Raw genomic sequence first — 23,024 nt, 5'->3', positions numbered from 1 at the left:
TGTGTGTGTATGTGTAAGTGGAGGGTGCCATTGTAGGACCATTTCTACCTGAGGACTGATAGGGTTTATGGAGACTAAAGCCCTCTTCTTTAGAGTCAGGGGTAATAGGTAATGTGTGAATTAAGATTTGGTTGCGATTAGGATTGATAATGGTTTGGGTTAGGTAAAATCTCTGGGAGAAAGAGATTTTACTTTCATTTATTAAAATAAATGAAAGTCAAGATAAAGATCTCATATTGGCAGTAGCACAAACTTTGTGTGGGGAGGTGGCTGAGGATGGAGGAAGGGAGGAGAGGAAGGAAGTGAAGGGAAAAAACAAGCAGTCAACACTGCAGAAAACAACCAGGACTAACATTTCCTCTCTAACTGTGCTCCAGTTGAAACATGGACAACCAATTGTTAAATGTTAAGGTGATGAGCTGCAAAATCAATATGGTATTACCCCGCCTCTCGCCTGTTGACTGCTGCACCACCATCCTCAAGATCAAAATGAAAATGGATGGATGGCAAAGGATTATTAGTACAACATAGGTACAAAGGTGCTAATTAACTCAGGTTATAGCCTGTACCTACACGCTTGATATCAAAAGTGGAGCAGCACTCATGCAGTGTGTGATGCAATTAAGTAAAGATAATTAAAAGTACAAATAATATCCATATTCTATTCAGTTAATTTATGGCTGTCATGGTCTCATAACCATGACAGCCATAACAAAAAGTTCAGACAAACCATAAACTATTATGCTTTTACATAAAAGGTTTATGCTTTTATGAAAAAGCATAAACCTTTTTCTTTATGCTTTTACAGCCTTTCTGGTCTTTATTCAACAGTAAGTAGACAAAAAGAAGGAAAGAGAGAGAAGGAAAAAACAAGAATCACAGAAATTTAAAATGTAAATTTAAGGCCTTCTGGTTCAATAAAATCAAATCTTTGAATCTCTATATTTTGTCTTTGAGTCCAACTTCTACGCCCTGACTTTCACACATACTACACACTGTAATATGTAACAGAATGAAATGTAATGTGTGATGTGGGTTAAAGCTGTTATAAGACTTACCACTTGGTGTCAGCAGAGCTGATCTGACAGTGAAATGATAACCGACCATGATTGCAATGTTGCTTAGGACCCTGCAGGGGTCACTGTGGAGCTTAAAAGCGCAGACATGAGAGAGGTGGTGGCTGTCTGTAGGAGGTGATATTTCCACACATTCTCCACAGTTCCAGCCTCCGACATGCAGTGTTTTGGAACAGTGTTCACTCAGGCTTAGCTTGGCTTCTATTTTGGAACTCCACCCTAACAGATCCAAGTGGACTCAGTGACTCCACCTCACTCAGATCCTGCTGTGTTGGCTAATATGTGTGTAGGTTTTTTTTTTTTTTTTTTTTTTTTCTCCACTGTGTTTGGCTTTGGAAGAGAAAGCAAGACAGAGTGAGACCAAAGCATTAAAGACGAATGTAGGTCAAAGGCTAGGTAGGTGGGTGGAGGAGGTGAAGCGAATGTAGATACAGTCAAAACAAGAAAGGACCAGAGGACAAGACATCTGACCTCTTTCATGTGGGCTGAGGTCAGAGAAACACAGTAGCAGAGAGATGACCACTCAGAATCAGCTATGAGAGCACTTTCTGAGTGTGTTTATATGAGTGTGTGTGTGTGTGCGTGTGTGTGTGTGTGTGTGTGTGTGTGTGTGTGTGTGTGTGTGTGTGTGTGTGTGTGTGTGTGTGTGTGTGTGTGTGTGTGTGGGTGTGTGTGTGTGTGTGTGTGTGTGTGTGTGTGTGTGTGTGTGTGTGTGTGTGTGTGTTCTGTCCAATCAACAGCAGTTACTGTAGCGAGATGCATTTTTCATTCTCCATCTCTCCTCCCAGAAAAAAAGGTGACCTACATACAAAATCCGCAAAACTCTCAGAGATAAAAGTGAGAAAGTGCCTTCTGCCTGCGTGAGTGTGTGTGTATGTATGGATGCGTGGGGGAGGATAGTGTTGGGGTTATGGTAAATGTTGCATCAGTAATGAAAACCATAGTGCTGCTGCTCAGTGCTTTATTCTTGCACATTGCTATAGCAACCACTGAGTCAGACGGGGGTGATGAAAGAGGGCCTTGACTATTCCATGTATATCAGTGTCTTTTTGCTTTCCTTTTTTGCTCAAAGATATACTAAGCATCCATAATGGAGAATTGCAAAGAAACAATGGGATCCCTGGTGTTCTACCTTAGAGATATCCATTACATTTATCTGATAGAGTCTCAGCTTCAGCTTACATTGCACAAACAAACAGGTACGTCCAGATTACCATAAGAGATCCTAACATTTCAACCAACCAAAAGACTGTGGTTGGTTATATTCCATTCATCACTTGCAAATTGGTCATCAGAACTTAGATCTGGGAAAGGTGTGACCTTAGTGCCAAAATTAAGACTATTGTGCCCCCTCCTTGTTGCAGGTGGATATATCCATTCTGAAACCAGCTGCAGATTTGATTTACAATAGGTCAGCAGTGCTGACTGAGTTTCCAGCCAGCCAGCAGTTACTGTGTGCCAATGTTAAGTCTAGCCTGTTCAAGGCTAATGGCAGTATATTCAATGCTAACACTAGCCTGTACGATGCTAACACTAGCCTATCCATGCAAATGGTCATAAATCAGATCAGTACCTGACTTCAATATTCAAAGTAAATTTCTGTGACAAGGAAGTAGCCAAAGTTGGGAGCTAAAATTGTGCCGTAAGTCCCTGCTGCTGGTTTCAAGTCAGAAAACTATTAGGAATGGCTCATTATTTGGATCAGTGAACATCCTAACAACTAGCAAAGCAAACTATAAAAATAAAACATATTTCTTATCTCTTCATACATTTAAACATTGTAGCAGTTTGTTTATTACCACAAGTCCCATTGAAATACTATAATGTCCCCTGAAGGAACAGTTTTGACCTGTCTTTTCCACATTAACGCTACATTTACACAATAGGTCTTGATGCTGGACTTCAATGTGTTTAAACTTAAGGGCCACAAAATGGAAGCAAGAAGTAGGAAATTGGGACTAAACAGTGATAAATAACCAAAGACCTAAAGATAACCTTGGTGAAAAAATGACTATGCATGGGTTCTGTTAGTGTCCATGAAGAAATTCATTTAAAATTTAGAAAAGAAGAACGACACAAAATAACTAGACTTGTTTTAAGGTGAGAACAATAAGCTATGATGTATAAAATGTAGCAAATCACCATGTATGTTGCTGTTGCCTTAAAAAGGAATAATAAACCTCAAATTGTTCCCCATTTTTTTCAGTCAGGTGACTTCTTAAACGCACATAAACGCTAGTCGTTCTTTTCTTTTCCTTGTTCTCAGTCAGGTTGGAAAGCAACAGTCAAGGTTATACAGTTCTAGGAATCCTTGAAGCTACAGTAGTTTAACAAAGAAAGCCCATGGAAGAGCAGCTTTTATTGCTTCTGTCAGTTAAGAGAAGAACTGGAGTGCTTTTGTCTTGAAGCAAGAGAAAAAGAGGCTGTGCTTTACACTCATGAAATGTATGCAGTGTGCAGTCTGCATGGGGGTGAGCCTGGTGTTACAGAGTTATAAAAAAAACATGCCATCATTTCTCAGAAACCACAGAGCTGGTTGCCATGGGAATGCTGCAGGGAGCTCCTCATCCTCCCACCAATGGGCTTCAGTGATTTGTTACCCCAGGAAACCTGGCTTGTTGCCTGGGAGACCAGAGGCTGTGTGCTCCACTTCAAATGAAGAGTCGGTTCTGCCTGGCTGAGGCACACAGTGGAAAACAAAATGCTCTATTGATGCCTGGGATTATTTTAATGTGGATGGAAGGAATATTGATTGGGCCAGAAAGCTGCCCATGGTAGAAATTGCATCATTCTGATATTGTACAATTTGACAGTATAAATGTTTTGTGTTTTTGTTGTATAATAAAACACAAAACATTTTATTTTACAACAAATAATAAATGTTGTATATTTATTAAAAAGAAATGGATCCAAGTCCGGATCCAGAAAGTGAGGAGAGGAAGCGGTATTGCCTCAAAAAACAGTTTTGACATCGTTCGCCCACATCAAAAAAAGCATGACTATAAATGTCTAATTGCTTCAAGATTCCTTAACTGTCAATCACTAACATTTTAACATACTTGTCAGACTTTATTCACCTAAAACCTGTGAATCAGCCTCATAAATTAACACTTTAGAATTTATCTAGAAACAAATAATGTAGGGGAAACTAAGTGCATGAACCATTTTCAAAGTTGGTGAAAACACTAAGGTGCTAAATGAAAAATTAGCTGTGCTTTTAGTGCATCTGCAGAATCATAGAAGTTTGCCCATTATTGGTTAGAGATCTGGTTCATTTTCAACAACATTAAGACCATCACAAAAACAGCATGGAAAAATATATGCCCACTGTGGCATTTCACAAACATGCAATATAAAAAACATGTCTGCATAATCAATGTCCAGGTAATATGATTTCACAGATGAGTAATATCTGGCCGTAAACAGGTAGTGAGAATAGCAATAAATGGAATGGAAAATGGAAACATGATTTGTTGGTACTAGCAAACACTTCTTTCAGATTACAACTTGGATTCTGGAACATTTTCATCTGATCTGACTGATTTCTTTCCTGTGGGACGTCAGACAATCATATGTCATAACAAATATATGAGAGAGGGAGCATTGCAGCCATAAAGCAGGATATGACTCTGATTATCCACAAGTCATGATGGATGCTGCAGTGAATGCCCAGGGAGAAACCAAATGGTGCTGGTTTTCAGTCTCAGCTCAGCAAGGAGACGACCTTCATAAAAGTGTTCATTGATGTCCATATAAACACGAATTGTGGAAGAACCACAGTGCTGGTTCTGCGGGACATCAGTGCAGCTTTTGATGATCCTGTGGCACTGAATCGACTGGAGAGTTGGGTCAGACTCTCCGGCTCAGTACTCAACTGATCTTACATAACAGGGATTTCTTTGTTTCAGTAGGAAACTTCTCATCGAAGCGGACAGAAGTAACATGTGAGGAACCCAAAGGTTCAATCCTTGCATCCCTTTTATTCAATATCTATATGCTCCCACTACCTCACGTTATAAGATTAGCTACCATAACTACCCGGATGATACACAGCTCTACATTATGATGATGTCACTAAGGGACTAATGTCTCAGCAAGACCTAGAGAAACTCATCCATGTGTTTATCTTTAGTCGTATTGATTCTGCAACAGTGTCTTCACCGGTCGGCCTAAAAACTCAATCGTCCAGCTGCAGCTGATTCAGAACGTTGTTGCTGGAGTTCTGACTAAAGCCAGAAAATTAGAGCCCATCACACCAGTTCTAAAGTTACTACGCTGAATTACTGAACGGCTCTCCATTAAAGATCTGCTGTTGTTGGATCAACCATCCAGACCTGTCAGGTCTTCTAGCTCTAGTTCTGCTCTGCATCCAACCGAAACACAGAGTTTTGTTAAATCTGGACCAAAAACCTGTCTGTTCAGAACTGCTTTCAAAATCTGGTCATGAATCATGAATCAATAATTTGATGTGCAAGATGTATTGTTGTTATCTGTGTGTTCCATGACTTTGTATTTCTATGTTTTTATGATGTAAAGCACTTTGAAATGCTTTGTAGCTGAAAAGGTGCTATACAAATAAAATTTGATTTGATTTGGATTTGATCCTCTTCAGAACTTAATGAATCCATTTATTTTCTTTTATTTCATTTTTCATTGCTTTTTATGTGTGTTCCGCTCTCTCTCTGGAACTGCCTCCATATGTCATGCAACAGGCAGATCTACAGCCACACAGACGGCATTTAAATACAAAGTGATATTCTGTTTTAGAATATTAGCTTCACAGTTTGCAGTGCTGGTTCAGCATAATCAGAGGAAAGTATGTTTGACATAACAGATTCATGCCTTGCAAATCTTTTCTGGCAGCAGACCACTAAGCTTTGTGTTGTAATAATAACATATCTTGGATCACACCCACAGCTTGGGCCTGTGATTCTCTGAAATGATGCTAATGATGTAAGCTGTGTTACATGGTGAAGGCTAACTGGTTTGACTTGGCCCAATAGAAGTCTAACTGCTTGCTGCTTACTGCTGGCAGCTGTCCTGGATAAAGCAGTGGTGCAGCAGCTCCTGGTATCAGTATCTTCTGTTGGTACTTGAAATCAGACCTGAACTTTGCTTTTTGTCTGCCCTGCTATTCTTCACAAAGCATTTTCTTGAATTTTTGGTGACAATTTTTCTGATACAGTGTTCAGGTGCAGCATAGGGATCTTTCTGCATCACACACAATACAAGAAAACACTAGTGAAGGACAAGTGTGATTAAAAAAGCAGGAGAAAACACAAACAGTCCTAATCTGAATTCATTATTGTTCTTTGCGCTATTATTTTATAACTGATTATGGAAATTAGTGAACAATTTATGTGCAAACTATTAGAAATTCCTAAAAAAAAAAAAAAAAAACAGCCAAATACATTTAATAATTTAGCGTAGGCTTTTCTGTTGAGGATGGGAAGGACATGATGTGAGACTGATTGTTCTTAAGGCCAAAATGAACCAGTTCAGTCACCAGCAGTTCATATTAATTGCATCTTAAACCATAGAGGCTACTGTTTCAGACTTTACAGTAGCCAAAGGCCTAAACTCATTTGTGCAAAACACGTACTGCAAAAAAAAAAAAATGTCTCAATACATTACTGTCAAACCTGCAAAACATCCTACAGGTTCACCAACCAACAAAAACATGACACACTATTACATGCATAGAACCACACTAATAATTTGACAATGCAGGGCTGATGTTTCAAGATACAACGCAGGAGTTTGAGTTCTATAGTGTTCCAGAGAAGCAATTTGAATTAAAAATCCCAGTGAGACAAAGTATGCCAAACATGATGAATTATTCAATAGAATGCCATATGGAGATGCAAATGATATCTCAGTAATTCACCTGAGTGAACAACAGCACCGCAGGGGGGAAATATCTCAGCATAATCTACAGGATGAATTTTTGTTAAAAGTCAGAAACAGTGAAGGCCAAAGCTGTTTTTCTTGTATATGAAGACCCTGTTGAAGAGTCTGAAGAGTTTTGATATGCCAAAGTCATTTCATCTGCTCAAATAAACAGTTTTTCTGTTAATCAAAGTATAAATGTTACTGATGAAGAGCCAGTCAGCAAGGTTTCCTTGAATAGATACTATGCTGTGTGCTTTGTTTCTGCCATCAAAAGTCAAAACTACATGTAGAAAATTTTAAATTAATTCCATAATACCAGTCACTGAAGTAGCTGTTTATTCCTAACACCCCACATTTCTATTATCCATGCACACACCCAGATATCTGTGTGAAATATAACTTTGGTATCCGTGGAATACAATTATACCAGTTAAACCATCATGTTTATGTTAATGATCTACAGTACAACTCACTGATACAATCATGTCTTCATTCGGGTAATCGGTTCATTTTATCTGGCCATATTTCTATCCACACCCTCATGTGCAGAATGTCTGATTATGTGAGTAAAAACACAAACATTGAAGGAGCTGCATCACTTCTATGACTCGTTCTCAAGGTTAACAGAGCACTCTCAGTATTTCAGCTGCTACTGTTGTTTTAAGCTGGAAGCCATGTTTGCTGTGTGCAACAGGAATGAGTTCATAAAATGAAAGTAATTTTAGCCTAAACTGGCTTTTCGATGTGCTAATCAGCTTCAGGAATGTCGTTTTCCCTCATATTTAAGTGATGGACAGTGAGTTTGTAAAAACACAGACTCCAGATTGGGTCATGAAAAACTCATTCCTCTATTTTGTGGGTTCAGTGTGTCAGTTTCAAGTCTATATTGCATATTACACAATGACACTGAATTTTACCTGAAGTTAAAAATTGCAATTTTCTAGTTTCCAGTTGTAAAAACACAACAGAATGTAAATTGAGCAAAATCATTTGGTTAGACCGGAAATATTAACAAGGCTGTTTCTTGCCTAACAGTTTCATCCAACCACGAGGAGAGAAGTCTCTAATATATTTTATTCCAACAGAAGCTACATAAGATCATTAATAACTTAAAGACATTGAAGACTGAATTGAAACCTTTGTACTTGTTGGGTTTAAAATGCCTAAGAATGCTTTTGAAGTCTAATTCTCCCTTCAACTATCTTCTGACTCCTCTTCTGTTTCCTGCTGAAAATTTCACTCTAACTACAGAAGGGAGGTTGTGTCGTTTCCTCGGCAGCAGAAGTCTGAAGCAAGACAAAAATATCATTCTTTTCGTTTCCCCAAATGTTTCACACAGTAACTCTGGCTTGGCGTGGTTCTAGGACACAGCAAAACTGGCACAATAATGAAAACTTGTATGGAAAAGAAAAACCTTGACAGAGTTCATTCCTAAAAAGAGCTCAATTGGGAATTCATTACATGCATACAATGTTGTCCTCAATAAAACACATTTAAGTGAGCAGAGAACTGAAAGATTCTCTCTGTGTATCGAATATTTTCTGAGAGAACTTTGAAAAGAAACAACGATTAGGAATGGACCCGTTCATATTCCTTTAGCAAACTACCAACAAGATAAAATAATGTCAGACAAAGCAAATCACAGAGTGAAAATAGCAATATAAATGATGTTATCATTATATATTATTTTTCCATGATGTCTCCCCTGACCGCACGTCACTAACAACTTTTAGTTGTTAATCAGTTATTATACACAACGAGCAGTTCAACAGTATTAACAAATAAAAATGTGTACATCTCCACCCACAATAGCAAGTCAACAAGAACATCAACAGTAAGATCCAACAATAACTTTTGTGCTTCTCACTTTTGGGTCCTTTTTGACTACTGCTTCTGGTTTGGACTGTTTCTGGATCATTTGCTCAAACTTTTAGCAATCTGTGTGTGTTTAAACGTCATGGTCAATAAATTTCCCAATCTATCGCTCATCTCCCACTCCTGTTTTTCCCATCGCAAGCTGGTTACAATACAGCAGCACGAAATTTGGACACCTGTAAGATTTTTGGTCTTGAGTGTATGTGAAAGCATCACTGAGCACACGGGCAAACCTGCATTAACGACGTGAAAAATGGGATATTACCATGTTTTCATGACCATATTCCAATCATATTTACACACGTGCAAGCAGACGTAATCTGCCTTTTGCACATCTAAAATGAGTAATAGCCTTTAGCCTGTTCATTTTTGAATCACACCACATCTCAAAGCACACTAGAAACCTTCAAGTCTTTCCCACCCCTCCCCCGTCAGGCTCTCTGTTCCTCTACACACACAACAAAAGCCTTTAGATGAACTCAGTGTCCAATGTAGAACCAAGAATCAATCCACAGCAGCCGGAGATGAAAACATGAATTATTTTTAAAGAAAACATATCAGATGACTACTAAAGTAGCACGGTTCAGCCAAGCTTGTGCCTTATTAATTACTGCTCTGTAACCCAGAAGGAAAGCGGAGAACATGGGATGGTTTTATTTCTAATGATGAATGTGCAGGTATCCAAGCAACTGATCAATGCATATTCAGTCTGGGAACAAACTGAACTGTTCCAGCTGAAAATGAAAGCTCTGTGATTATCATGCAGAACATGCTGTCAAGCTGTATTTCTGTGTGAGTGCTTTTGGGTGTGAGCTGTGAGCACTGGCGGCCATGCTGCTATTTATATCTGACATTGGCAGAGTTGAGTGAGGACACTGAGTTGCATAAGGACAGACTGTAGAAGAGATGCAATGGGAAAGCTGCTGTAGAATTCCTTGTTTAGATTCTATTCAGCATTGTAAGGCAAGGCAAATATATATATATATATATATATATATATATATATATATATATTATATATATATATATATATATATATATATATATATATATATATATATATATATATATATATATATATATATATATATATATATATATATATATATATTTAGCATTCAAATCAATTTTACAAGATAGAGTAAGAGTAATAGCCTTTAAAAACTGGAAATAAACCAAAAGAGCAATAGTGAAAACATAAGCATCATGTAAAAATAATACAACACATCCTGAGAAAATGATACAGGGTCTGTTACCATGATTTTAATTCCAGCACCAAATAATTTCCAAATATTAAACAGTTAATATTCTAGCAGGGAGAATTTTATCTATGTTGGATTGTCAAGTAGTGGCTACATTGGCAGAACAAAAATGGAACTGAATAACATAATACGACACTAGAATCATCCACAGTCTATTCACACAGTGACTTAAGAGTTGTTACTTTTTCTGACTAAATTCTAAGTTTAACATTTTCAGCTTATTCACTCTCTATAGACACAGAAGTTTTTCATTAGAAGTGGTTAAACTCCAGCAGATAACAGCTGCAGTCTCCAGGGTGATGTAGGGAATAACATCCAGACATTCAGTCTCAGAAGTCATTGGTAACCACTTAACCTCCGACCCTTCCCTTTTTAATCTTTAGCAGTTCGCTTTGTTGTGACATGCAGCAAGTAACTCTCCACAGGGACTCGTAGAAGGTCTGCTCAGTCTGTGTGGCTCTTTAATTTCCTAATGAGTTACATGTCCTGCTAAACTCATTCATCATCACTGGAACACGAGTTGATATACCCAGAAACCCCCTGAATGTCGGAACCAAGCAAATCCAGTGTATAATGTTGAAAATAAAATTGCATCATACAGCAATAAATGTTCCACATTAACAGACAAATCTCATCTGTATTCCATAAAATTTCAATTTAGTCCCACTTTATATACATACAGCCAAGACTCAAGACTGAACACATAAAACAAACCATCAGAGGACCAAATTTTACATCCCTCAAAATAAAAAATCTGGCTGCACCACGTTACAGAATCACCCAGGGAAAACAGTCTTTTCATAAAACGTGTTGCACATTTCCCTTCAGTGTTTCTTACGACACTCTTAACCAGTAGAATGTGTTTGTCGAATGGAATTGAACATAACGCAAACCAAGACTTCAATCCTGACGGGAAATTAGATGTTAGATTTTCTACATTTCTTCAAAGCGTCTTTGTAGCAGATCTAAAGAAACATTTGACTGAAAGCACATTGTTGGATTACTGTCTTTAAGAGCAGCTCCTCCAACAGACGGTAAATAGACTGAACATAAATAGCTTTTCCAGTCAAGTTCTTCCGACTCTTACTGTCTTGTTCTAAAAATCCTGACACCTGCAAAGTCATCAGAGAGTTTTCATGTGTTTCTGCTGGTGACTGGACTCTGACTTGTGGTGAAAGGAAATGGTGAAAGTACGAATAACATGCATTACTGCAGAACATCTCAGAGACAGCTGGGAAAAATCTTTATGGCGAGGGCAACATGATGGACTTCACACTGAAGGATGTTTTGCAAATTGACCAAAATTCATAATCCTGTGAGAACATGCTTTTGGTAACACCAAGTCAGTGCACCAAGATTTCATCACCTGCTGCTGCTCTCACATGTGTTTCAGCATCAGTGTTATGCTAAAGTTTTTCTTCTGTAAAACCTAAAGCTGTATTGTGCATATAATGACAAGCAGACCATGATTATCATTATTTAAGTAAACCAGACTGGTATCATGGATGTCCTGTGCTGCAGCCATTGTTTTCTGTCCCGTTTTTCTCCCTGGAACAATAACTGAAGCCTCTCTTTCACTCTTCACGTGGCCTCAATCTGTCACATGGCATCATGGCAACGTCTGCTTGCACACATTGCTACAATGAATAAATACTGACTCAAGAACATTCATGGTGCTTTAAACCACTGTTGCATCACCCATGTATTTTTGACAAATTGTACATTGGCATAATTTTCTTACTATGGCATCATATTTCCCATCATCTTTGGAGTGTCGTTTGCCTTGAGGCAAACTTTGTACTTATTTGCATGCAGATCAATCCCCCGTAATGTGGCTCTGGAAGATCTTTGTTTAGTAACAGTAACATTGAGTGGATGTTCATTGAAGCTGGTGCAACAGGACGCTGCAAACATTTACAGCAAATCTTTTCACCATCTTTGGTTCACTGCAGAGACAAACATTTTAGTAATTCAATGAATGAGAAGAAATTCAGTATCTCATTTTGCCAGTCAAGAGTGAAAGACATCAGTTCACCCGTCACAGCCGAAAAGAACAATAGTGTAAGTGAAGAAACTTCAGAACAAATATACAAACCACCCTAACAAAGTTTACATGTATGCATCCAAGCTAATCCAAGTTATTTTTTCCATATTTCCGCAGATGTCGCGTGAGGAGTACCTCAAGATTCAGTCCTTGGACCTCTCCAAGTTAATATCTACATGCTCCTTATAGATCAGATTAGAATAAGAAAAAGGATTTGTTGCCACAGTGATGCAGATGATACACAGTTCTACATTACGGTGTCAACAGGTGAACAGTTTCAAGCATTGAATACATGATTAGAACAAGCCCATGCTGAATGTTTCAGTTCTGTCCCTGGTGGTTGTAACAACCTCCTCAGCCTCAACCTCCTGTTCTTGTTAAATTACAAAATAAAACTTGTTTTAAGTCATATTTGATAAGTATATAAAATATTTTAACTATTGAAGGTAACACAACTACTTGATTGTGCTATAAAATAGCACTGTGTGAATGGAAAACATACAATACCGCCCCTTTAAGGCTTTTCCACACAGTGTACAGAATTTTTCCTACATTGTTTGACTCTGACAGACCTAAGTTAAAAGTCTCAGGGACCTTCATCACCTCGCTTCCTCCTCATCCCCTTTAACTTCATTTGTTAAGAAAATATCTCAAAATGCTTTGATTTGAAGGAGTAGTGTTGGTTTTTACTAGAAGGTAATTCAGTGACTGATTCAGTGACAACACACACCGTCTACTTCTATAAATAAAATGAGTTCCTGTCCTGGAAGCTGGTGCAGCTGTACATGTGCCTGTGCTGCCTGCTGCTGGCACAGATCTCAGCCTGTTTCATTTATGCTCTCCTCTTCCGGCTGGCTATTTCTGGTCCCCTCACTCTGTCCGCGGCTTCCAGTCTATTTATCTCTTCTTGCGTGGGTGTGCAAGAACATGTATGTGTGTGTCTTCCTCAAACATTCACACCCGCCTTCCAGCAGGTTTATTATGAATTCATCAAATTACTTTGTGTTCCTCCTCGCCTTCACATGGCCTCAGCCACCCTGCCTCTTCACCAACCCACAGCTTCTCTCCACCAGCACTACTTTTAGACTGCAGAGCTTCAGGCTACCACATTCCCTCTTGTTCCATCTAAGAGTTTCAGAAAAACTCTAATTGCAAAACTCTGCACCTTGAACGTTTATCACATGTTGTCTAGGTCTGGGACTTTGATGCCTTAACTTTGATTAATTGATTCTGTCTTTTGACTGACCAGACATTTCCAAAGCCTTGACATCATTATCTTTATTGTTTAAAGAGATAGTAACACTGGTCAACAGCCACAATATTATGTTGGATTTTTTAAAACTGTTTTGGGGTCATATTGATGAGCTGAATCCAAAAATCACATTAGTTTTCCTCAATCAGGTCAACTTTGTGAACTGTAGAGCAACATAAGCATCAAAATGCATGACTTGCTCTCACATCTGGATCGGTTTCCTGACAATCTGGATCAATGATGATGAGCAGGAGGAGAGATTCCATCAGGACAGGAAAGAGACATATTCAAATTACATGTCCATAATTTAAAATCCATAATTTACTTGCTCTTTTATAGCTAAGTTGGAAGAGGATTACAAAAGTCTAGTCCATGCATCACTGAGCAAAACATTCATTGGGTTAGGTTAGTCTTATGATGTGTCCCAAATAAAAGAGAAAAACATTGCTGTGCATGGCATTACGAATTCAGGCTAAAATATATCATCGTATTAATACATTCATTTCAGTTTGAAATGCAGCAAAATCAAACACACTTTTAAAGGCCAAACGGATCACAGACTCTAATTAGTGCAGCAACACCAACGCCTGGTAAAAGCCCTGGAGTATTTATTAATGAACTGCTGATGAGACTGGAGGAGTGATGGGTGTGAATTTAACATTGGTTTTTTTCAGAGAACATCTGACATCATTATCTGCTAAGGAAAAAAATAGTAGGAAAAGTGTACAAAAAAATACAACAAACAGGAAATGAAAATATGTTTTTCTTTTCTCTCCAATTCAGTCTCTGTTTGACTCACTAAAGTGATCTGCTGTTCATTAGACCCAGGAGATTCAGGCTTCTTTCTAAATACATCAAAACGTCTGACTAAAGTCAACATTTATTAACAATAAAAGAGGACAGAAATGTGTTAGGTAAGATTGGAGAAAAAAATAACTTAATATTTTAAATTCATGTGCAAAATTGTTACTGAAAACATAGTGGGAGACAAAAGAAGAACATAAACCAATCAAATGAGATGATCTGGATTTTGACTTCTGTCATCTGAATCCACCTCTAATACATGGAACAAAACACATCATATGGAGGAATGTCAGAGCATCAACACATTGCAGGGATTAAGTCACACAAACTTTCTCTGCCCCTCAGAGTGAAGCTTTGAAGGAGTTTCTTCTTGCAGGAGCAGATATAGTTACTAATGAACTGATGTGGACTCCAGGGGTGAAATCAAAGATAGAGATGATATACAAAACCTTATGGTAAAGAATAATCTATTTCCACAAAAATATATCTAAGGTAAGCAGGAAAAGGAAGGCAGCCGTCATTATAAGAGTTTAAAAGTGAAAGCAGTGTTTGCAAAGATGAAGTCAGAATGTTGCAGACTTTGTGGAAATCAGAACACGCAGAGGAGATGTCTCTTTGTGTTCTTCATCAGTTCTGATGAAAATGCTGGAAGATATTTTTCACATAAGATTATACAAATTCTGCTTGACCCAACCACATTATTATCTTGTCTAGAAATGAAAAAAAAGCCTACTGGTATTAATTGTAGCTTTAGAAATGGTAGAAGGTTTTTTATTCTTGCTGGTTTCCATCAGATTAAAGATTCAAATCTTTTTCAACATGAAGATAATGCCTCAGATAAAGCCTTGGAGAAGTTATGACATCTAGATAAGGTTACTGATGACAACTTCAAATAATTGTAGCCAGAATCCTGAGTTAGAAAACAATGCAGGGATAAAGTGTTATTCTCTAACAAGAGTGTTTTATGTCTGTTTCTTTGGATCTATAAATAATACACTGATCAGGCAGCAGCAGCTCCCTAGGCTCTGAGCACAACACACACACAACACACACACACATACACATACACAACTCCACACACACAAACGCACTTCTCACTCTAACGAGTCAGCCACAGTTTTGCACTTGTGTTTTGGCTTCACCACCATTTTTTTTCTCTCTTTGAATTTTTACACAACTTTTTCTCCCTGCTGCTCTGCTTCTGCCTTTTTATCCGTCGTTACTCTCCAGAATTCTTCTGCCTCAAATGCACAACCTGCATTCATTCAGTATTTGCTCCAGAATAAAACCATGGAATTGTGACGCTTCTGTTTTCCCTTGTCACCTGAATTTGACTAACATAAGGCTGTGTATGTGCATAACACATGCATAAAGTGATGTGCTGCAAATGGTTTTAACATAAATTATTTTTCAGCAAAATTTGCTTCTAGCATTATATAGAAAGTTTAGGATTTACACTAGTAGAGTGTGTATGCTTTGTCTCAGACAAGTCAGAACAATTGAAGTAAATGTTCAAGAGGGAATCTGAAACTGAAGCAGAAACATGTACTGACTTGGTACCAATATTATCATATTTTGGATCACTCTGTCCACCTCAGTCTGAAAGACATTACATCATGTTTTCAGTCTGTCTGCATATCTAAAGTCTTCTCAAGAGTTGAGGAGCACAGAAGCTAATGCTATGTCCTCTTTTCCAGTTGAACTGAAACTGATTCTTGAGTGAATAAGTTAATAAATTATTAGAGCTTTAGATTAAATGAAAGATTACTTTAAGGTACAGATTGCTTGATGATTGCATCGTTTTGTGGTTTGAAAATAAAAACAACTGAAACATGTAAGACTCTGAGGAGACAAATGCCAAAATGAACTCCCATCTGTAAACACACACACAGTAATTCAGCAAATGAGTTGGTCGTGTCTCCATAGCATGGATCCAAAATACTTCTAACATGTTATTGTAGTTCTTTCTTTTTATGAAATCTCTAACATCCAAATACCAGCTCTACAAAAAGACTGTTTCTTATATTAATATTTATCGCACACATAACATCATCTATTATTTCTACAGCAGCAACAGTTTCAGCAAATAGATCAAATCAACTACAGATGAAAGAATTTCCTTGGAGACCAAATAAAAAACGTTCTGAGTAACAAAGCTTCTGCTGCAGGTCAGCGCTGAACAGCAGCAGGCCGGCTAAAGGCCTGAGGAGAAACACTTCGACATTCGTGGAAAAAGCCCCAAGCTTTGTTAGCTGCAGTTTTGCATTTTTATTCAAACTTGTTTTAGATTTATAACAGTTTGTGCTTTTAATAATTTTTGAATTCTTTTTCTTGTTTTGTCTCAGAAAATATGAGTCTTTGACAGCATTTCAAAAAAAAAAAGTCTCCGTGTGTAGAAAATCAGATTAGACATTTTTCTGGTGTCAGTAAATACCGACTTTCCTTCTGGTCCAGCCTGAATTATTACTCCAACTTGGTTCTTCCACCAAAGCAAAGAGAGAGAAAGAGGAGAAATAAAAAACAGGACAGTTGGTCATTTATGCAGGCATTTCTTTTTCACTTGTACATTGCTTGTTTTTTATGCAACATCCTAATATTTCTTCCTTTTTTCACTCTGGTGTTCAAGCCGCATTCATTTTTAGCTTGTCGTCTTGCTGCAGAACATCTGTTTGTATATCTGTATGTTACAGCAACATTTAATTTCCCTTTGGGACAAATACAGTATTTTTGAATTTGAATTTAACCACATCAAATGCAGCAATTTAATTCAATAGCAGTCAGGATCTGACGCCGTTAGCCTGTATGTGTCCTTCATTCTTTCTCCTTTTGTTTCCTTCTTTTCAGTATTGCTCTGGATGTTTTCAGAGTCTTGTTGGCGTCAGCTCTCCTGCCCCACCCAGCAGTTCATCTCTCCTCGTTGCCCCGTGCTTTTATTTAATAGTCTAATCCAGTTGAGTCTCAGATACGCCCCGTGCTTTATTGGGACATGCACTTAGGGGAATGACTTTCTCCGACCACTTTGGCACACTGCATCAACCCAACCCCCAAACTCCACACACCACTAGCGCTCCATCTGTCACACACAAGCTGCTGCGAAAATGCTATTCAAGAGCGGCCATGTTTCAAATACCTACCATTCCCATCCGTCCATTGAAAATGGAGAGCCTCCCTATTTTGCAGAGATGTTTTCTACTCTCTTTAAAAACCTTAGTAACCTTAGTAAACTTTTGCTGAGTCACAACAATCATCTTTTCTGTTACTTACAAGAAAGAGTTTGTGATGGACAAAAAAAGCCCTTGTCTCCATCAGAACCTGAGTTAGAAACACCAAATGCTTCGAAGTTGGTGTTTCTAATTCCAACTTAACTCAAAAATTGGCGTTAGGCAATAAGAGTCAAACAAGATGGCGAGAAAGTTCTTACAAATGAAACTCAGAACATAATTTAAATTGTTATGCTCATAAACAATTCAGCAATATTTTTCAGTTGTTTCTTATCCATACAATAAAATCATAAAACAAGAAAATGTGACAGTGAAACAGTAGCGTTTTGGTGCCATTTATTGAGATCCGCAAACAAACTGACGAACCAGTTCCTGAATCATTCACCTTGTACCGTTCCACTTCCGAGGCTTCAAACGTCACAGCCTTCATCAACACAAGCTTTGAAAATTCTCCTGGGTCACTCGACACGCGCTCCGAAGCCTTGACACCAAACACACATCACTACCTCTGGTGTCTTTTACGGAACTTCTGAATCTGCAGTCCATCTCTCCATCATCCTGGTTCAAGAATTTGACATGAATGTTCTCAATGAACCCTTTAAATCTTATTATTGTCCTGAGAACATTTGTTCTCCGGAGAACAAAGGTTCAGACATCTTAACAAAACCACGACACATTCAAATGGATCAATGTCTAACTCTTGAGTAAACGTGCATGATGTGACTTATTGCACATTATCTAAATTCTAGAAACTGTTTTCCAGATGATAAGTCACACTTCTCCTTTTTTATAGTTTTTCTGTTCCTGCATCTTGCAGTCAGGTGTGTCTTCAGTCTTGTTTTCCTCTTCATGATTAATGCATTAAATGTTAATTCATACCCTTCATACCCTTGTACTTGCCTGAGAGATTAATATTAAAAAAAACTGTGCAGTCAGTTTTTTTCTTGGTCTTACCACTTCATGCAACACAAGCAGCATAACCATCCCTCCATCATAGCGTCGGCGCACAGACATAGCTGGGTTCAAAACTACCAGCACCATTCCAGTCGAACGTCAAAAGTTTCTGAGTTTGTTGGAAAGCAGGGAACTGAACACAACGTGTCACCGGATCACATCAATGTGTCTGGTAAAAGTTCATGGGCTATTTCTCCTAGCACTAGACTCACATTAGTTTGTGTTGTATTTACCCAGAATGCCCTGCACTGTAATCCACCTCCTGCTATTGGAGTGGTCTCCAGTCAGTTTGGCATTCACATCTCAATTTGAACTGCACTAGAGTTTCTTTCAACGACCCACGACCCGGGTTTGTAGGCAGACCAGAGTTTGATGGCACACATTCACACTTCTCCAAACAAAGGAGAGTTTAGTTAAAGTAGATTACTAAAATACGACACCTGCTGCATATTGTTATATGTTCAAGGAAAGGATGAGCACACATGCTTACTCTAACAGGTAATATCTGCAGAGTCCCAGCTCTGCAGTGTTTGTGGGAAAACAGTTTACTTGGAAAGAAGGATTTTGTGATCCTTTGATCTTCCTGTTTGCCAGCTTTGTTTAGCTGCTCTGGTGTAATCTGTTGGTCCCTTGAGGACAGTTTGGCCTGAAATGACCTCAGCCTTACTCCTCTCTGCCCCCCCCCACCTCTCTCACAGCAATTCATTATCTGACCTAGCCAAGCGCTCACATGTACCCTGATTCATTTTTCTGCCGTCTCTTGGCTGCACCTCGCTCACACCTTCGCCCTACCAACTCTCGGTTGCCTGGAAATGTTGATTGTCCTTCCCAGTTTGTGCCTGCAGGCAGCTCATGCAGGTTCCCACACAAACATGCACACCGGCAGGCTCCGTCTTTGTCTTTTTATAGCTCAGTCTTGTTAAGCACAGGAAGCAGATCTCTCCCTGGTGAACAGTGAACATCTCCTGCAGCCCAAACAGTTTGTGTTATATAACCAAAGACTTTTCTAAAGCTGTCTTAGGAAAGTATTTGGGTTAGTTGAAGCCTGTCTTCCTGCAGCTGTACTTTGGATGAATTATGTTGATTTGATATTTTGCGTTTTCTCTGACAGCATTTACTTTACACAAGCCCAGAAGAACAAGGCACATTGTGTCATTTTGTCTGATGGCAGTCTGTGTATTCTTCTTGAAGCTGGGTACCACAAACACAGAGCGTTAGCACATTTGACATTCCTGCATGCCAGGAGGCCCATCATGATTCTCTAAAAGTAATTTTTCAAATCGGAGGTTAGTCAAGATGTTTCCTTGATTGCCAACATGACCCGAATGTATTCAGAGGAACCAGTGTCAAGTTGGAGCACACTTTCAGCCTCAGACGTTTTGTGTTAACCACAAGGTGTTTCGGTTTTGTGTCTGTTCTGTTGCTGAAGCAGGACATAGGATCCGTCAGTTGCTACCACAAATACATGCTGCAAACGGACCTGAGATCACCAGTGGAAACAGAAATATGCGCCGGAGTATCATCTGCATATGGATGCAGAAGATAAGACGGGTGAAGAGAAAGGAACAAACTGAAATATGTGCAGGCTTTAAATGGAATTTAGAAAGACATAGCTAAAGGGGAGGAAAGGTTTTTGTACACATAAATAAGGAGAGAAGCAGAAGTTCTGATTCAGTAAAGATCGATAATAAATCAGGATGATTTAAAAAGAAAAATAAACATTATGTGTAATAATGCAGGTGAAAACTGCCTCTGCTTCTCCACACCAGGACCTGCTGGAGCTACGCTGTGTGATTGGTCAGAGGTTTGTTGCTGTATTGTACGCAGTAATGTGTTCAGACAGCAATATTGATATAATCCTTCAACTCCTTCCACTATCTGATGTTTGTATCTGCAGGAGGCATGAATAACTTTGGGGAGCCCCAAAGGTAAGATAAGATCATTTTATTTATGTAGCACATTCAAAGTGTTTTACATGAATTAGAAGGAAATACAGACAAAACAACGAAACCAAAAGAAAGACAAAAAGGTATCATTGCATCATTAGTCCTTAGTATTTATATCTATGTGAAGATATGTCTGAAGAAATCCACTCATAATAATAACTGAACATCACAACCCCACTAAAATACACACATTTCCTGTTTGGACAGACTCATGTGGGATGGTCAGTCGCTCTGCTTCTCTCCAAATTTCCCTGCAAGGCCATGAAGACGCGACACAAAGACGGTCGCATGAGACAGAACACAAAACTGCTGCCATTGTTTCAAGAGTTAATCAAGTGGCTTCAGCGTCTCACCTCCTCCTTCTTCCCACATCGATCCGCCTCTCCACCGCTCCACTCTGCTCTGCTGGGCTCTGCATTGCCTGGCTCTGACAGAAAAGCCCTTTCACCTACTTTCACTGAGAGCTCCTCACACACCTACACCCCCCATACACACACACACACACCCACACACGCACACGCACACACGCACACCGACACACACACACATATAGCATGCCTGCTAAGTCTTGTCAAGCAGAGAGCAGCAGTGCTCTGCAGTCTGCCATGGTTCCTTACAGCGGGAAAATGTTTGCTATCTGTCTCCCTTCTCTCCTTCAGCCGTGGCTCAAAGAAACAGATTCAGGTTCAGAAAACGCGCTGAGTTTGCTGAACTCTCCAAGGTTAAAAAATCTCAATGCTACATTTTTTTGCATTCATATTTAGCTGAAGGGTCTTGCTAATCATGTTAGTTCAGAACAAGAATCAAGCAGTCAGATAGTTCTGCTTGCAAACATGAATTAAAATCAGGTGAGAGAGAATATTTTATTTAGAATTATGTCAAATCTATGCTTTTAAAGATTTACATCATGTTGTGTTATTCCCTCACTGAAAACATACCTGGAGTGTTTTCATACACATTTGAGAGAACTTTTAATTTCCCGTGCCAGCCATTGGATCGAGCCCTGCCTCCTGCTCAGAGCTGCAGTTTCCAAGTTTCTGAACTTTTTGCTGTTTGTTCAAACATCACTGGATCAAAGTGCTTCATATGAATCCATAAGTATTACACAAATATAAAGACATCAGCCAGGAAGTTAAAACTCCTGGCTGAGTTCCCACTGGCTTCCTGTCCAACCCAAAACAATGAAAGTTCAAATTTAATGCTACAAAATATGTAGGAAATAAATGTAAACTTTGAAGAGATAAGTATTTGACATCTTGTCTAAGATCACATTGTGGTGGCATTTAGGAAATAGAAATAATTTTGGTCATTCTAACAAAATTAAAACAAGAGGATGTTGATCTGCTTTAACTTCAGAAATAGAGGAGAAAAGGTGTTTGTTTCTTTTTATTGTATGTAAACGTCTGGTTTCAACTGTACATTTAATCAAATTGAGCAGTGATACGCCAGGGCAGATAGATAATCATTTCCTCAATGTGGTGGATCACTTCCTCAAACACAGAGTGTTTGTGGCACATGATCGTATGAAGGTTGGTAAAGAATTACTCATTCAAACTTTTGTTTACATCCCAGATTAATATTTCAAAATAAAGCCACGATGAGAATGTCAGTGAAGGCATTGTCTAACTCAAGACTGCCAGCATTCATTAAGCACAAAATCCACACAGAAGCTCACATAAGCTCGAAGTAAACAGCACAACAAGTTTTCAGTAAAAAAAAAAGCAGTGCAAAATTGTTGAAATATGTTAAAACATTAGAACTTCTAATTAATATGATCTACAGTATTACTAAAGCATAAACTGAAACACATGAATGAGAGCATTAACATTGCTCATAAACTGACATCTTCCATACATTTATAACTGTTGGCTTTACTTTCTGAACATAGAGCATGATCAGCTGGGGAAGCTTGAAGCTCTTTTTCTCCTCTGGCCTCCAATGCAGTGTGTAGCGGTGATGAAGAGAGCATGAGGTCTGGCTGGGGCTCTTGCTTGACAGACGCATGTGAAGGTGAGGAACTGAGCAAATGCAACCTGAGTTCTTGTTAAATAATCAGTGGGTTAAAACAGGAAGAAACAGAATCAAAGGTAATTCTTCAAATGGCAGCTATGGGTTCCTCTCCAAGAACTATAAAATAACACAGGACCAAGGAATGCAAAAAACAATAGTTTTTTTTTTTTTGTACCACAAAAATCTTAACATGTTTGAGAAGGAGTAGGAAACTTATGAACTCCTACCCCATAAACTCATTCAGATGGACCCTCATTATTCAATCAGACAAAAAAAAAACATGTTAATTAATTTTCCCTTTTATCTGATTTTACATGTTTAAATATAGTATAAACATCCATACATCTGTATCTGCACAAACTCATATGCGTTAGCCTCAATTTACATACACACATTAGTGTTATCTCTCACCCATATCACTATATCTTGTGAAAATGACCTCCTTGTATTTCCTTTTAAGTTGTATTAAATTAGGACTTTGTTTTAACTCCTCATTGTTCCATAATTGAAATACAAAAGCTCTTTCTTGTTGTGCCTACACTACGAATTGATTAGCCCCTTACGTTATATCCTCCTTACAGCCCCCTTCAAATATCATATTCTGTTTGTGATCACACAGAGATCATAAATAACACTGTAGTCAGAAGTCCCATTTCATACTGCTATCATTTAAATTTGAAATTGCTTT

General features: G+C 38.5%; 1 protein-coding gene across 1 annotated transcript in view; it reads right to left on the bottom strand.

The window, feature by feature from the left end:
• si:ch211-247n2.1 (calcium-activated potassium channel subunit beta-2) overlaps positions 1–20,823 on the bottom strand; it is a 37,172-nt gene extending 16,349 nt beyond the window's left edge. The window contains exon 1 of the mRNA XM_055060494.1: positions 20,680–20,823. The gene's annotated coding sequence lies outside the window, so the exon portion shown is untranslated. The remainder of the gene's footprint in view (positions 1–20,679) is intronic.
• Positions 20,824–23,024: the final 2,201 nt, after the last annotated feature.

This window comes from Poeciliopsis prolifica, unplaced genomic scaffold (assembly GCF_027474105.1).
Source record: "Poeciliopsis prolifica strain line A6 unplaced genomic scaffold, Auburn_PproV2 SCAFFOLD060, whole genome shotgun sequence".
Classification (NCBI taxonomy): Eukaryota; Metazoa; Chordata; class Actinopteri; order Cyprinodontiformes; family Poeciliidae; genus Poeciliopsis; species Poeciliopsis prolifica.
The sequence above is the reverse complement of the archived record's forward strand: the minus strand, read 5'-3'. Positions and strand labels throughout refer to the sequence as shown.